Genomic DNA, 17,399 nt, shown 5'->3' with positions numbered 1-17,399 from the left:
GTAATGGCTGATAATGGATGGGAGGCTAGAATATAATATCGATTGATAACTCAACAATGAAACTAAGTAACGCATTACACCATGAGATTTCATTAGTGGCATAATGATGTGGGGCAAACTATTACACAGATGGACTTGTGTTTGTGACTCAATTCTTTGTGTTTCTAGTCCATAATATCCTACAGGGTTCACATCGAGTTTCTTTCAAATACCAAGCATGCTAAAAAGTCATTTTTTAGTTTAACCAAAAAGGAAAAAAAGCACTAAATATACTGTTCTGTCATCTTTCCTTTTCTGTAATTCATAATTTGATTGAATAACTTTATCTGCTGTATTTGATTTCTCCTCTAAAGGTATATTGGGCGGGCAGCACGGTGGTGTAGTGGTTAGCACTGTTGCCTCACAGCAAGAAGGTCCTGGGTTCGAGCCCAGCGGCTGACGGGGGCGTTGCTGTGTGGAGTTTACATGTTCTCCCTTTGTCTGTTTCCTCCGGGTGCTCCGGTTTCCCCCACAGTCCAAAGACATACAGGTTAGGTTAATTGGTGGCTCTAAATTGACCGTAGGTGTGAATGGTTGTTTATGTGTTGGCCCTGCATGACCTGGCAACTTGTCCAGGGTGTACCCCGCGACCCTGTAGAACAGGATAAGCGGCTACAGATAATGGATGGAAGGTATATTGGGAATAGAGCAAATAATTCACCGAATGGTTCATGTTTATTACACCCGAGACTGTATTTAACATGTGCCTTCTCAATCACTGCTAATGATGTTTTATGGATGCATCAACGAGGCAGGCTGAAAAATATCAGCCTAAATGGAGATCACTGTGTGATCACCTGATATGACTACCACTGACGGGCTGCATGAATCTACAGTCTGGGCTACAAAGAAATCAGCCCCAGCCTCACTTTTTCATACCATTCTCTATTTCTCTTTGGTGGTGCTGTTGCATCTGGATCGACAAAAGGCCAAAATAATAATATAATGTGGCTACCAAAAATGTAACCTAATACTGATGTTTTTATCTTTGATAGAGCAGGGGCCTTTTTAGATCATTAAACCCAAAACAGAAACTCCTTTATACTGACTGATAATATCCATACAAGACATGTTTGAGGTGTTCACTTGTTCATATTTTTACCTGCATACTGTGTCCAGATGGATTGTTTTTCTTTTAAAATAAAATGTCGCTGATATCTCACTCTCTCCGAGGTTCAAATATCGCGCTCCGAGTACAAATTTTGTGAGAGAATCCAAGATTGTGATGTCGCTTACCCACCACATGACTTACCAAGGCTGAGATCTAGTGGATACATTGCTTGTAAATTGTTGGAAACAACTCTAAAGATATTCAAGTGTCAAGCGTTTGGCTGTAAAAAAATAAGACCGATCACTGAAGCAGTGAAAACACATACACAAATGAGCAGTGAGCAGCCACATACCCAGCTAGGAGGCTATTTGCTGCCTATAAATGCTACATGGCTAGGCTACTCACAGTGGTGGAATATATATATATATATATATATATATATATATATATATATATATATATATATTTCCTTGTATTTTTATGACATGCTTTTGTTTTCATTCACTGAGAAAAGCTATCTTTTTAGATGACAAGAATCACATTGCTATGACAACAGTCATTGTTTACTAGTACCTGTGTCAGTACTGTATGTGCGTCAGCCACATTAGATTTATACTTCATAAAAGTGAAGTCCGTTCATTTGCGGATTTTGTTTCCAGTAAAAATCGCATGGTTACAGAACAATTCTCATCTACAGCACAGTGAAGTTCTTTCTCTGCATTTAACCCATCCGAAGCAGTGAACACAAAGAGAGAGAGAGAGCGAGCAGTGGTGCCTAGGGATTTTTTTTTTTAGAATTAGAAGCCTTTATTTGATGGCTCTGTGTTACGAAGGTAAACGGCATACTTGTGATCTGGTTACATCACGAGTGGATATCTGGTTTCGGTGGAACTAGCTGCATCTAGGTAAGCCTATTTTTAGCAATATCGTAACTTTTAAAATGGATAAATTTTTGTTATAAAGCATCACATTACAGGCATTTAAGGCGGCACGGTGGTGTAGTGCTTAGCACTGTCACCTCACATCAAGAAGGTTCTGGGTTCGAGCCTAGCAGCCGACGGGGGCCTTTCTGTGCAGAGTTTGCATGTTCCCCCCGTGTCCGCGTGGGTTTCCTCCGGGTGCTCCGGTTTCCCTCACAGTCCAAAGACATGCAGGTTAGGTTAACTGGTGACTCTAAATTGACCGTAGGTGTGAATGTGAGTGTGAATGGTTGTCTGTGTCTATGTGTCGGCCCTGTGATGACCTGGCGATTGGGGGTTAGGTGCCTTGCTCAAGGGCACTTCAGCCATTCTTGCTGGTCCAGGGAATCGAAACAGTAACCTTTTGGTCCTTTTTTTTTTTGTTTGTTTCATTTTTAATTTAAATGGGGGGGGGGGCATCAGGGCACTTGCTGTAATTGGCAAACAGTGTTCATTTTTGGGTTTTGTTTGGCTTTAAGATCAGCCATGCCTGGACAGAACACACTTTCTTATTCCGACAGTCATTTTAGATTCTAGTCTGAACTGTTATAATCCTGTAACTATAAAACTATGTCAGCAAACAATGCTGATCCTTTAGTGTTTACACTGGCTGCTTCCTCTCTCCACTTTGCAAATAGATATAAAAAAATATTGCAGTTATCTGAGTAGAACTGCAGTCAGGATGTAGGGTCCTAAGATCTTGGTCATAAGATTTTCATTATCTTCAGTAACTGCTTTATCTTAATCAGTGTCACAGTGAATCCAGTGTCAAACCTGGGAACGCCAGGCGCAAGATGGGAACACACCCTGAACGGGACGCCTATCCATTGGAGGGCTCAATTATATTCTTCCCCATTATTATCAATTTCAATTCAATTTTATTTGGATTGGACTTTGAATAACAGGCATTGTCACCAAGAAGTTTGGTGACAGAAATCCAGATATGGATTTTGATTCCTGTAATGAGCAAGACAGATGCAGAAGTGGTATGGAAAAACTTCCTGAGACAACATGAGGAAGAAACCCTGGGACTAACCAGACTCAAAAGGGAACCCATTGTCTTCTGCCTGACACCTGATATTGTGTATTGTGTAACAAAGTAAAACAATACTGTGTTGAAAGGATGTTCAGGGTTTTTTTTTTCTGAGCTTTGCACCCATAAAACCCAAACTAATTACACTGTCTTAAAAGGTTTGTCAATGTAAAATAAATGTATCAACTCTTTATCTACGAATATCTCATCTCATTATCTCTAGCCGCTTTATCCTGTTCTACAGGGTCGCAGCCAAGCTGGAGCCTATCCCAGCTGACAACAGGCGAAAGGCGGGGTACACCCTGGACAAGTCGCCAGGTCATCACAGGGCTGACACAGAGACACAGACAACCATTCACACTCACATTCACACCTACGGTCAATTTAGAGTCACCAGTTAACCTAACCTGCATGTCTTTGGACTGTGGGGGAAACCGGAGCACCCGGAGGAAACCCACGCAGACACGGGGAGAACATGCAAACTCCGCACAGAAAGGCCCCCGCTGGCCACGGGGCTCGAACCCGGACCTTCTTGCTGTGAGGCGACAGCGCTAACCACTACACCACCATGCCACCAATAATAATAATAATAAAGTTTAATTTAGGGTGGCACGGTGGTGTAGTGGTTAGCGCTGTTGCCTCACAGCAAGAAGGTCCGGGTTCGAGCCCCGTGGCCGGCGAGGGCCTTTCTGTGTGGAGTTTGCATGTTCTCCCTGTGTCCGCGTGGGTTTCCTCCGGGTGCTCCGGTTTCCCCCACAGTCCAAAGACATGCAGGTTAGGTTAACTAGTGACTCTACATTGACCGTAGGTGTGAATGTGAGTGTGAATGGTTGTCTGTGTCTATGTGTCAGCCCTGTGATGACCTGGCGACTTGTCCAGGGTGTACCCCGCCTTTCGCCCGTAGTCAGCTGGGATAGGCTCCAGCTTGCCTGCGACCCTGTAGAAGGATAAAGCGGCTAGAGATAATGAGATGAGAAGTTTAATTTATATAGAGCCTTTCATGGACCTAAGGTCACTTTACAAGACTTTTTTTTTTTTTGCTAGACTAAACAGAGGAGGAGGAAGAGAAGTATTCATGGAAAATAAAAATCTTTAAATCAGATTTGAAGGTTGAGAAAGAAGAGCAGTCACGGAGAGATTGAGGGAGAGAATTCCAGAGTTTGGGGGCCATGGCACTGAAGGACCTGCCTTCCAAGATGTATAGTCTGGGACATGGGACAGTAAGTAGGTTACAGGAAGAGGACCTGAGAGAACCAGAATGAGAAAGAGAGGGAGAGTAGGGGGTCAGGAGTTCACTGAGCCAGGTTATGTAGTGCTTTAAAAGTGAGAAGCAGTATTTTGAATTTTATCCAGGACAGGACTGGTAACCAGTGTAGCTGAGAGAGGATGGAGGTGATATGAGCCGTGCATTTTGTGTGAGTAAGAACTCTGGCTGATGAGTTTTTAATGTACTGTAATTTTTGAAAGGACTTTGCAGGGAGGTCAATGAAGAGAGAATTACAGTAATCAATATGGGACATTGTTGGCATCCGTCAGTCTCGAGAGACAATGGAGTCGCACTTTGGGTGGATTGTTTGGAGCAGCTTCGAGTGTGACTGGACAGGCTGATCCTAGAATGACAGTCTCTTCCACACTGCAGGCAGATGTAGTCAGTAGCTGGTTGATCACTCTGATATCAGGCCTTCTGTCTAAGTCTCTTCGCCTCTGTGTGCTGGGTTGATGTCTCCTCAAACTTTGAAAGGCCTTGTTGTACTGCTTGCCACCAAATGGAGTGCACAGATGCTAAGGCTTCCCAGTTTTGAATGTTGAATCCCAGGGTTATCATGTCCCTCTTACAGACATCTTTGAATCATAGTTGAGGTCTTCCAATTGGACGCTTCCCATCCAGCAGCTCCCCATAAAGTAGAGCTTTCGGAATACGGCCATCTTCCATCCTCACAACATGACCGAGCCAACGCAGGCATCTCTGCTTTAACAGCGCGTACATGCTGGGGACCGCGGCTCGCTTCAGAATTGTGGTATTGGGGAGTTTGTCCTTCCAGGTGACATTGAGAATGCGTCGGAGATAGTGCATATGGAAGACATTTAGCTTTCTTTCCTGAGGGGCACGAAGAGTCCAGGATTCACTACCGTACAGAAGAATACTCAGCACACAGGCTCAGTAAACCTGAATCTTTGTGTGCTCTGTCAGTTTTTTGTTGGTCCACACTCTTTTCCCCAGCCTGGACATAGTAGTGGATGCTTTGCTGATGCGTTTGTTAAGCTCGGAGTCCAGAGAGAGCGTGTCGGAGATAGTAGAACCAAGGTAAACGAAATCATGGACAACTTCCAGTTCATGATTGGAGATGGTAATCCTGGGAGTTGTGTCAGTGCCCTGACGCATGACTTGCGTTTTCTTAAGGCTGATAGTGAGCCCAAAATCCTGACAGGCACTACTAAAACGATTGATAAGAGTTTGTAGGTCTTCGCTGGAATGGGTGGTGATTGCTGTATCATCGGCAAACAGGAAATCGCGCAGCCTCTTCAGCTGGACTTTTGACTTCGCCTTCAACCTTGAGAGGTTGAAGAGTTTTCCGTCTGACCTACTCCAGATATAGATGCCTTCAGTTGCAGCCCCGAATGCATACTTTATCAAAACAGCAAAGAAAATGCCAAACAAGGCCCTGCTTCACACCACTTCGGATTTCAAATGGGTCTGAAGTTGATCCGTCGAAGATCACAGTTCCTTTGATATTGTCATGAAAAGACTTGACAATGCTAAGAAGTTTGGGTGGACGATCCAATCTTCGAAAGGATCTTGAATAAGCCGTCCCTACTGACCAGGTCGAAGGCCTTCGTGAGATCAATGAAGGCAATAAACAGTGGCTTCTGCTGCTCTTTGCACTTCTCCTGAAGCTGGCGGAGGGAGAATATCATATCGACGGTGGACCTGTTGGCTCGAAAGCCACACTGTGATTCAGGATACACTTGGTCCGCAAGTATCTGAAGTCTTTTTAGTGCAACACGAGCAAATAGCTTCCCGACTACGCTGAGGAGAGAGATACTGCGGTAGTTGTTGCAGTCACTTCTGTCCCCTTTGTTTTTGTACAGCGTGAAGATGTTAGCATCTCTCATGTCCTGTGGAACTTCATCCTCTCTCCAGCAAGCACAGAGTATTTCATGTAGCTCATGTATAATGGTCCTTTTGCTACACTTGAGGACCTCCACAGGGATGCCATCTTTCCCTGGAGCTTTGCCAGAAACAAGGCAGTCCAAGGTGTCGCCAAGTTCTGTGAGGGTTGGTTCACTGTCTAATTCCATCAACATGGGTAGGGCATCAATTGCGTTCAGCGCCTCTTCAGCCACTAGGTTTTTTGGGGAATACAATTCAGAGTAGTGCTGCATCCAACACTCCATTTGTTGTGCCCAGTCGTGGATGACCTCGCCTGTAGTGGACTTCAAAGGAGTGGTTTCCTTCTGTGCTGGGCCTAATACTTGCTTGATGCCATCATACATCCCCTTGATGTTGCCCATATCAGCTGCTAGTTGTATCTGGGAGCAGAGCTGGAGCCAGTAGTCATTGGCACATCTCCTTGCCATTTGCTGAACTTTTCCCCGGGCAGCTCGAAGAGCTTGCTGCTTACTTTCACTGGGACATTCCTTGTATGCTGCTAGTGCTTTCCGTTTCGCCTCTATGAGAGGTATCAGTTCCTCCGAGTGAGTTTCAAACCAGTCGGCGGTCTTGTTTGTTTTCTTACCGAATGTAGACAAGGCAGCTCTATGGACAGCGGTCTTGAAATGCTCCCACCTGTCATGAGCGTCCGCATCGGGTGGACCTGGTAGGGAGTTGCTCAACATTTGCGCAAATTCCTCTACTTTCTTCTGGTCATGAATCTTGCCGATGTCGATGCACGGCCTACCTTCCCTCTTTGAGCATTGCAGTCTCTTTGGCCACAGTTTAACCTTGCTGCATACCAGAGAATGGTCCATGTCACAGTCAGCGCTCTGATAGCTGCGTGTGACGGCGATGCTTGGCAGACTGGAGCGTCTGGTCAGGATCAGGTCAAGCTGGTGCCAATGTTTAGATCTGGGATGTCTCCAGGACACTTTGTGTTGGGGTTTTGTGTTGAAGAATGTGTTGCTGACAGAGGCCGTGATGGCAGCAAAGTTCAAGCAGGCGTTGGCCATTCTCGTGTATCTTCCCGATCCCGAACTGCCCCAGACAAGTGGGCCATGAGGTGTGGTCTCAGAAGTGAAGGTATCAATGCGCTGTCGAAGCGCGCAGAAGGTGTTAGTACGCCTGTCATTATAGTGCGGACTTTCCATAGCATAGAAAATCGCCACGTTTCAATTTGTGTAACTGAACTTTGTTTCATGTCACTGGTCATATAAACCTATGTAAACAGGAAAAACGTGGAAGAGTTTGGTCGCATCTAACTACAGCCCCAAAAAATACCGTTGGCCATACTGAGCCTAGCTACATTGCTAACGGGAGTAAACAGGAGTAACAGCGCGTCTGACTGACTGGGAGGTCGCGCAAAGCTCGGAGAGGTACGGATCAGCTCGTCTCAATTCAGAAAAGAACATATTTCATTATGGAAGTACGGTGGACTGTTCCTTTAATGAGGCATTTAATATCTCATCTCATCTCATCTCATTATCTCTAGCTGCTTTATCCTTCTACAGGGTCGCAGGCAAGCTGGAGCCTATCCCAGCTGACTACGGGCGAAAGGCGGGGTACACCCTGGACAAGTCGCCAGGTCATCGCAGGGCTGACACATAGACACAGACAACCATTCACACTCACACCTACGGTCAATTTAGAGTCACCGGTTAACCTAACCTGCATGTCTTTGGACTGTGGGGGAAACCGGAGCACCCGGAGGAAACCCACGCGGACACGGGGAGAACATGCAAACTCCGCACAGAAAGGCCCTCGCCGGCCCCGGGGCTCGAACCCAGGACCTTCTTGCTGTGAGGCGACAGCGCTAACCACTACACCACCGTGCCACCCGGCATTTAATATGCGAGTCAAAATTGAGATCTGGGTCAAATAATATGCCAAGATTTTTGACCACTCTTGTGGGCTTAACGGGATTAATAGTTTCAAGTTGACATTAGTTACACTTGTTTTACATTATTGAACTACAGTGCCTTGCAAAACTATTCATCCCCCTTGGTGTTTGTCCTGTTTTGTCGCATTACAAGACGGAATTAAAATGGATTTTTGGAGGGTTAGCACCATTTGATTTACACAACATGTCTACCACTTTAAAGATGAAAACTGTTGTTTTATTGTGACACAAACAACAATTAAGATGAAAAAAACAGAAATCTGGAGTGTGCATAGGTATTCACCCCCTTTCGTATGAAACTCCTAAATAAGAGCTGGTCCAACCAATTCACTTCATAAGTCACATAATTAGTTGATTAAGAGCCACCTGTGTGCAATCAAAGTGTCACATGATCTGTCACATGATGTCTGTATAAATCAACCTGTTCTGGAAGGACCCTGACTCTGCAACACTACTAAGCAAGCAACATGAAAACCAAGGAGCCTCCAAACAGGTCAGAGACAAAGTTGTGGAAAATTATAGATCAGGGTTGGGTCATAAAAAATATCCCAAACTTTGAATATCCCAGGGAGCAACATTAAATCCATTATAGCAAAATGGAAAGAATATGGCACCACTACAAACCTGACAAGAGAAGGCCGCCCACCAAAACTCACAGACTAAGCAAGGAGGGCATTAATCAGAGATGCAACAAACACACCAAAGATAACACTGAAGGAGCTGGAAAGATCCACAGTGGAGATGGGAGTATCTGTCCACAGGACCACTTTAAACCATACGGTCCACAGAGTGGGGTTTTATGGAAAAGTGGCCAGAAAAAGTCATTGCTTAAGAAAATGTGTTTGGAGTTTGCCCAGCAGCATGTGGCAGACTCCCCAAACACATGGAAGAAGATTCCGTGGTCAAATGAGACTAAAATTGATCTTTTTGGCCATCATGAGAAATGCCAGGTGTGGCGCAAACCCAACACCCTGAGAACACCATTCCTACAGTGAAGCATGATGGTGGCAGCATCATGCTGTGGGGATATTTTTCATCTGCAGGGACAGGAAAGCTGGTCAGGACTGAAGGAAAGATGGATGGCACTAAATGCAGGGCAATTCTGGAGGAAAACCTGTTTGAGTCAGGCAGAGGTTCGAGACTGGGACGAAGGTTCACGGTCCAGCAGGACAATGACCCTAAACATACTGCTAAAGCTACACTGGAGTGATTTAAAGGGAAACATTTAAATGTCTTGGGATGGGTTACTCAAAGCCCAGACCTCAATCCAATTGAGAATCTGTAGCATAACTTGCAGATTGCTGTACACCAACGCAACCCAACTAACTTGAATGAGTTGGAACAGTTTTGCCTTGAGGAATGGGCAAAAATCCCAGTGGCTAGATGTACTAAGTTAATAGAGATATACCCTAAGAGACTTACAGCTGTAATTGCAGCAAAAGGTGGCTCTACAAAGTATTGACTTTTTTTTTTTGGGGGGGGGGGGGGGGGGTGAATACCTATGCACACTCCAGATTTCTTTTTCTTTTTTTTCATCTTAATTATTGTTTGTGCCACAATAAAACAACAATATGCACCTTTAAAGTGGCAGGCATGTTGTGTAAATCAAATGGTGCTACCTCCCAAAAAACATCCATTTTAATTCCAGCTTGTAATGTGACAAAACAGGACAAACACTAAGGGGGATGAATAGTTTTGCAAGACACTGTACACATAGGCATGTTATGCTGGGGATGCTCAGACCTCTTTCTGTGCCCACCACATTTTGCAGTTTGTTAAAATCTTTGCATGCTGCAGATACTGAGCCAAATGTTTTTTGTTTGTTTGTTTGTTTGTTTTTTTAATCACTTCACACAGTCATATTCACAGTGTCTCAGAGTGTCATCTACAATAATTAATTATCACATTAACGTATCACTAAAACTCATTCACTCACTTTCAGTAACCCCTTTATCTTGTTCTGGGTTACAGGGTCCAGAGCCTATCCCAAGAACACACCCTGAATGGGATACCAGTCAATTGTAAGCTACCATGCATACACCTATTCACGTACTCCTTCACTAGTAGGGGCAATTTGTCTTAGCCAATCCACCAACTGCCATCTTTTTGCGAGGTGGAAGGAAACCTGTCAGTAAACCTGCTGAAATCGTCCAAACTACATGCACACCATGAACTACACTTCCCAGAATTCACAGCGCCCTCTGTCTCCTGACTATTAACTGCAGCTGTCACTCATCACTCTAATTAGTCCCTCTGCTTACAACCCCGATTCCAAAAAAGTTGGGACAAAGTACAAATTCTTAGTAAAAACGGAATGCAATGATGTGGAAATTTCAAAATTCCATATTTTATTCAGAATAGAACATAGATGGAGGGCGGCACGGTGGTGTAGTGGTTAGCGCTGTCGCCTCACAGCAAGAAGGTCCTGGGTTCGAGCCCTGGGGCCGGCGAGGGCCTTTCTGTGTGGAGTTTGCATGTTCTCCCCGTGTCCGCGTGGGTTTCCTCCGGCTGCTCCGGTTTCCCCCACAGTCCAAAGACATGCAGGTTAGGTTAACTGGTGACTCGAAATTGACCGTAGGTGTGAATGTGAGTGTGAATGGTTGTCTGTGTCTATGTGTCAGCCCTGTGATGACCTGGCGACTTGTCCAGGGTGTACCCCGCCTTTCGCCTGTAGTCAGCTGGGATAGGCTCCAGCTTGCCTGCGACCCTGTAGAAGGATAAAGCGGCTAAAGATGATGAGATGAGATGAGATGAGAACATAGATGGCATATCAAATGTTTAAACTGAGAAAATGTAACATTTAAAGAGAAAAATTAGGTGATTTTAAATTTCATGACAACACCACATCTCAAAAAAGTTGGGACAAGGCCATGTTTACCACTGTGAGACATCCCCTTTTCTCTTTACAACAGTCTGTAAACGTCAGGGGACTGAGGAGACAAGTTGCTCAAATTTAGGGATAGGAATGTTAACCCATTCTTGTCTAATGTAGGATTCTAGTTGCTCAAGTGTCTTAGGTCTTTTTTGTCGTATATTCCATTTTATGATGCGCCAAATGTTTTCTGTGGGTGAAAGATCTGGACTGCAGGCTGGCCAGTTCAGTACCCGGACCCTTCTTCTACGCAGCCATGATGCTGTAATTGATGCAGTATGTGGTTTGGCATTGTCATGTTGGAAAATGCAAGGTCTTCCCTGAAAGAGAAATCATCTGGATGGGAGCATATGTTGCTCTAGAACCTGGATATACCTTTCAGCATTGATGGTGTCTTTCCAGATATGTAAGCTGCCCATGCCACACACACTAATGCAACCCCATACCATCAGAGATGCAGGCTTCTGAACTGAGCGCTGATAACAACTTGGGTCGTCCTTCTCCTCTTTAGTCCGAATGACATGGCGTCCCTGATTTCCATAAAGAACTTCAAATTTTGATTCGTCTGACCACAGAACAGTTTTCCACTTTGCCACAGTCCATTTTAAATGAGCCTTGGCCCAGAGAAGACGTCTGCGACTCTGGATCATGTTTAGATATGGCTTCTTCTTTGAACTGAGTTTTAGCTGGCAACGGCGGTTGGCATGGTGAATTGTGTTCACAGATAATATTCTCTGGAAATATTCCTGAGCCCATTTTGTGATTTCCAATACAGAAGCATGCCTGTATGTGATGCAGTGCCGTCTAAGGGCCCGAAGATCACGGGCACCCAGTATGGTTTTCCGCCCTTGACCCTTACGCACAGAGATTCTTCCAGATTCTCTGAATCTTTTGATGATATCATACACTGTAGATGATGATATGTTCAAACTCTTTGCAATTTTACACCGTCGAACTCCTTTCTGATATTGCTCCACTATTTGTCGGTGCAGAATTAGGGGGATTGGTGATCCTCTTCCCACCTTTACTTCTGAGAACCGCTGCCACTCCAAGATGCTCTTTTTATACCCAGTCATGTTAATAACCTATTGCCAATTGACCCAATGAGTTGCAATTTGGTCCTCCAGCTGTTCCTTTTTTGTACCTTTAACTTTTCCAGCCTCTTATTGCCCCTGTCCCAACTTTTTTGAGATGTGTTGCTGTCATGAAATTTCAAATGAGCCAATATTTGGCATGAAATTTTAAAATGTCTCACTTTCGACATTTGATATTTTGTCTATGTTCTATTGTGAATACAATATCAGTTTTTGAGATTTGTAAATTATTGCATTCTGTTTTTATTTACAATTTGTACTTTATCCCAACTTTTTTGGAATCGGGGTTGTATTTAAACCTCACACTCATACCACTTCAATGCAAAGTATTGTTCTGCTATCCCCGGTTCATATCAAGCCTTGTTGTTTCTGACTGACTCGCGGTCTTCTGACTTTTACTTCTCTCTTTCACGTTTACTCTATTGTCTTTTCCCTTTAATACTGTTTGCCAATTGCCCGACCCTCACTAGTTCTACGACTCTGATTCTCGTCTCATGTTTTGGCTCACACACTGTTTGCTCCTCACTACTCTTCTGCGCATTCATCCATAAGTGCCTGCATCGTGACAAAACCAGAGAATATGCAAAGAAACTCCACACAGATAGTAAACCAAGTTTGGGATTGAACCCTAAACCCTGCAAAACTAGTATCATAAAATAGTGGCCTACATGAATATAGAGTGAGGCGTTAAACTGGCTGGCTCCTTTACAGGAAAGTCACAAACTTTACATGTGAAGTTTCACACATTTTTCCACAAGTGTATATATTTTCAGTTTTCCAAATGTTACTATTTCACATGATTAATTTACTTTCATGTGGTAATTTTTCCACATATAGGGAATATGGTTTTATTTTTCCATGCTCATATTCATCTCATCTCATTATCTCTAGCCGCTTTATCCTTCTACAGGGTCGCAGGCAAGCTGGAGCCTATCCCAGCTGACTATGGGCGAAAGGCGGGGTACACCCTGGACAAGTCGCCAGGTCATCACAGGGCTGACACATAGACACAGACAACCATTCACACTCACATTCACACCTACGGTCAATTTAGAGTCACCAGTTAACCTAACCTGCATGTCTTTGGACTGTGGGGGAAACCGGAGCAGCCGGAGGAAACCCACGCGGACACGGGGAGAACATGCAAACTCCACACAGAAAGGCCCTCGCCGGCCCCGGGGCTCGAACCCAGGACCTTCTTGCTGTGAGGCGACAGCGCTAACCACTACACCACCGTGCCGCTCCCATGCTCATATTATAAAATTTTATTCATTCAATGTCTGTCTTACTTGAAGGTATGGCGAAATGCACCTTCACATGTTTTCAACGTGATCACATATTACTCACGTAATCTTGTATGGAAAAACATAGGCTCAGATGTGAAATGTGATTTTTTTTTTCCACAAAAGTTGGCATTATGATGGCCAGGTTATTCAACCTGCAAAATCTCTCTCTTTACTTTTGAGTCATGCTAAAGGGCTTTAAAGACAGTATGTATGTGATGTAAACCATTTCAGTAAAATTTTAAAAGGCATCCATCATTCCATGGTTGTTGTGTTTTAAAAGCTGGCTTGGATTTAATTGCTGATCTTTGGTTTCTATACAGAGTCCAAACACTTTACAAATGCTTTCGGTGTGAATCTTCAATCCATCTGTCCATTCATCATCTATATCGCTGATCTGTCGAGGTCATGGGGGAAGCTGGAACCAATCCCAGCTGATTTCACACGAGAGGCGAGGTACATCCTGGGCAGGTTGCCAAACTATTGCAGGGCTAACACAGAGACGAACAGCTATTCACATTCACACTTATGGGCACTTTAGAGTAGCCAATTGACCTAATCCACATGTCTTTGGACTGTGGGAGGAAACTGGAGCACCCTGAGGAAATCCACACAGACATGGGGAGAACATGCAGAAACTCCATGCAGAAAGGCCTCAGTCGGCCACTGGGTTCGAATCCAGAACCTTTTTGCTGTGAGGAAACAGTGTTGACTACTGCACCTCCATACTGCCCTGATCTATAATCAAACAGATGGTTTTTATCCCCAGCAGTTTTCAAAACAAAGTGGAGCTGGAGATTCGAAACACGTCTTATAGGAAACACATTACTAGCCTATAATTTGTAAAACCATTCTATTCAAGTGATCACAAGTCCAATAATATTTGATAGTATCATCATGTCATTATCTATCTATCTATCTATCTATCTATCTATCTATCTATCTATCTATCTATCTATCTATCTATCTATGATATTAGAATGCACAACACACTGAACCTTGAGGTGGATGGGCTAGAACAGTAGAAGCCCACGTCAGGTTCCATTTCTGTCATCCTAGAACTGAGGCTGCAGCTGAGGCTGCAGTGGGCACAGACTCACCAAAACTGGACAGGTGAAGACTGGAAAAATGCAGCCTCCTCTGATGAATCCCAATTTCTACTAAGGCACACAGATGGGAGGGTCAGAATTTGGCATCAGTAGCATGAATCCATGAACCCAATCTGCATTGTGTCAACAGTCCAGGCTGGTGGAGGTAGTGTAATGGTGTGGGGAATGTTTTCTTGGCACACTTTGGGCCTGTTAATACCAATCAATCATCATTTGAATGCCACAGCCTATTTGAGTATTGTTGCTGACCACGTGCATCCCGTCATGACCACAATTAACCATCTTCTAATGGTTACTTCCAGCATGATAATGCGCCATATCACAAACCATATGGTTGTCTCAAATCGATTTCATGAACATGACAATGAGCTCGATGTTCTTCAGTGCCCTCCCCAGTCAACAGATCTGAATCCAATAGAACACCTTTGGGATGTGGTAGACCGGGAGATTTGCAGCATGAACGTGTACACGAAAAATCTGCAAGAATTGTATGATAAAATCATGTGAACATGGACCAGTATCTCAGAGGAATGTTTCCAACATCTTGTAGACTCCATGCTATGAATAAGGTTTTCACCTCCGTTTGTTTGTTTGTTCCCAGTGTAACTCAAAAAAAAAGTTCAGAATGCAGTAGCCAGACTAATTTGTATTGTTCCTAGATTTTCTCATATTACACCAATTTTATGTTCCTTGCACTGGCTGCCAGTTAGATTAAGGATTCATTTTAAAATTTTAGTCATTACTTTTAAAGCTTTTAAGGACTGTGCCCCCAATTATATATCTAGTTTAATTGAGATCAAAGAGATGTCCAAGTATAGTTTAAGCTCTAATAATGAGCTTTTTTTGAAACCGTTATCATTCATAACTAAAAAGATATTAGGTGATAGTGCATTCACATCGGCAGTTCCAAAGCTTTGGAATACACTGCCAAAGTTAATTAGAGATGCTGATAATGCATCTAGTTTTAAATCTTTACTTAAGACACATTACATTAATTCAGCTTTTAATAATTGATATTTTTCAGAATTTTATATCATCTCATTATCTCTAGTCACTTTATCCTGTTCTACAGGGTCGCAGGCAAGCTGGAGCCTATCCCAGCTGACTACGGGCGAAAGGCGGGGTACACCCTGGACAAGTCACCAGGTCATCACAGGGCTGACACAGAGACACAGACAACCATTCACACTCACATCTATGGTCAGTTTAGAGCCACCAATTAGCCTAACCTACATGTCTTTGGGGGAAACCGGAGCACCCAAAGGAAACCCATGCAGACACGGGGAGAACATGCAAACTCCACACAGAAAGGCCCTTGCCAGCCACTGGGCTCGAACCCAGGATCTTCTTGCTGTGAGGCAACAGTGCTAACCACTACACCACCGTGCCACCTTCATTTGTATTCTTTTATTTATGTATGATATTTTAAGCACATTTGATCATATATTCATTTAAAATACGCTATATAAGATAAGATCGCCTTTTATTATCCCACAAGGGGAAATTTACATTGTTACAGCAGCAAAATATATATAAAGAGAAAAAGATAAGGCAGTGAAGGAGTAGTGCAAAAGTACTAAGTATACAAAAATGGATATATATAAAAGAAATAAACGACAAATTTTGAGATAAAAAAATTAACAAATTTGCATAAATTAACAGGTTTGCAGATATATAGTTAGCATAAGTGTATTATAAAGGTGGAATTGCACGTGTAAGTACTCCACAGGTATTATTACCAGTATTACCCGGGTAGTATTGCACAAGTAAGTCAGTATATTGCACAAGAGCCATTTTAACTATGTGTAGCTAGCAGTTCGCTGTAAAGTACTGATGCTGATAGTCAGTGCACACAGTATACTTTCAGAGGGGTTTCTATGGATGTAGAAGTGATCTGGACAGTATTGTTTATATATAAGTAATAAACATTATTATTATTATTATTATTATTATTATTATTATTATTATTATTATTATTATAAAAAGTAGTAAACAGATTTTGATGAAATTTTGAGGAACGGTGGGCCACGGGCCAAGGAACAATTGAGTAGATTTTGATGCAAATCTGAATATGTATGTGGACTCAGGATCCAGGATTTTTTTTCCTGTTTCCAATGTAACTTAAAAACTAGTAAATGGATTTTGATGAAATTTTGAGGAAAGGTGAGCCATGAACCAAATAACAATTGAGTAGATTTTTATGCAAATCTGGATATATATGCAGATCCAGGATTTTTTGTGGATATTCTATGTGGTTTGAGGCGGCACGGTGGTGTAGTGGTTAGCACTGCTGCTTCACAGCAAGAAGGTCCTGGGTTCGAGCCCAGTAGCTGGCGAGGGCCTTTCTGTGTGGAGTTTGCATGTTCTCCCCGTGTCTGGGTGGGTTTCCTCTGGGTGCTCCAGTTTCTCCCAAAGACAGGCAGGTTAGGTAACTGATGACTATAGGAATAATTTAAAAATCCAAATTTTACTTGTCACAATCATCATGTTTAAACTTTATTATTCATTAGTCTACTCTTAATTGTATTATGGCAATATAGTATGGGGATCTACTTATAAAACAAACTTCAGTAGACTGATTGTTCTGCAAAAGCGTGTCGTACGAGTTATCACTAAATCCTCCTACGAAGCATATACTGGCCCTTTATTTTATAGATATAATTTGCTAAATTTGAATAATATTCACTCTTTACAAGTAGGACTAGTCATGCACTCTGTTTATTTTAATACTATACCAGAAACATTTAAAAGTATTTTTTGTAAAAATTTTCAAATTCATCAATATGCTACTAGATACTCAAGTGATTACAGAGTTAAGCTTTGCAGAACTAATAGCTACAAACTTACTATTGCTGCTAATGGGCCTAAATTATGGAATTCCCTCCCGAAGGAACTTAAATCTGAG

Source organism: Neoarius graeffei, chromosome 4 (assembly GCF_027579695.1).
Source record: "Neoarius graeffei isolate fNeoGra1 chromosome 4, fNeoGra1.pri, whole genome shotgun sequence".
NCBI classification, from domain to species: Eukaryota; Metazoa; Chordata; class Actinopteri; order Siluriformes; family Ariidae; genus Neoarius; species Neoarius graeffei.
This window is presented reverse-complemented; position numbering follows the sequence as displayed.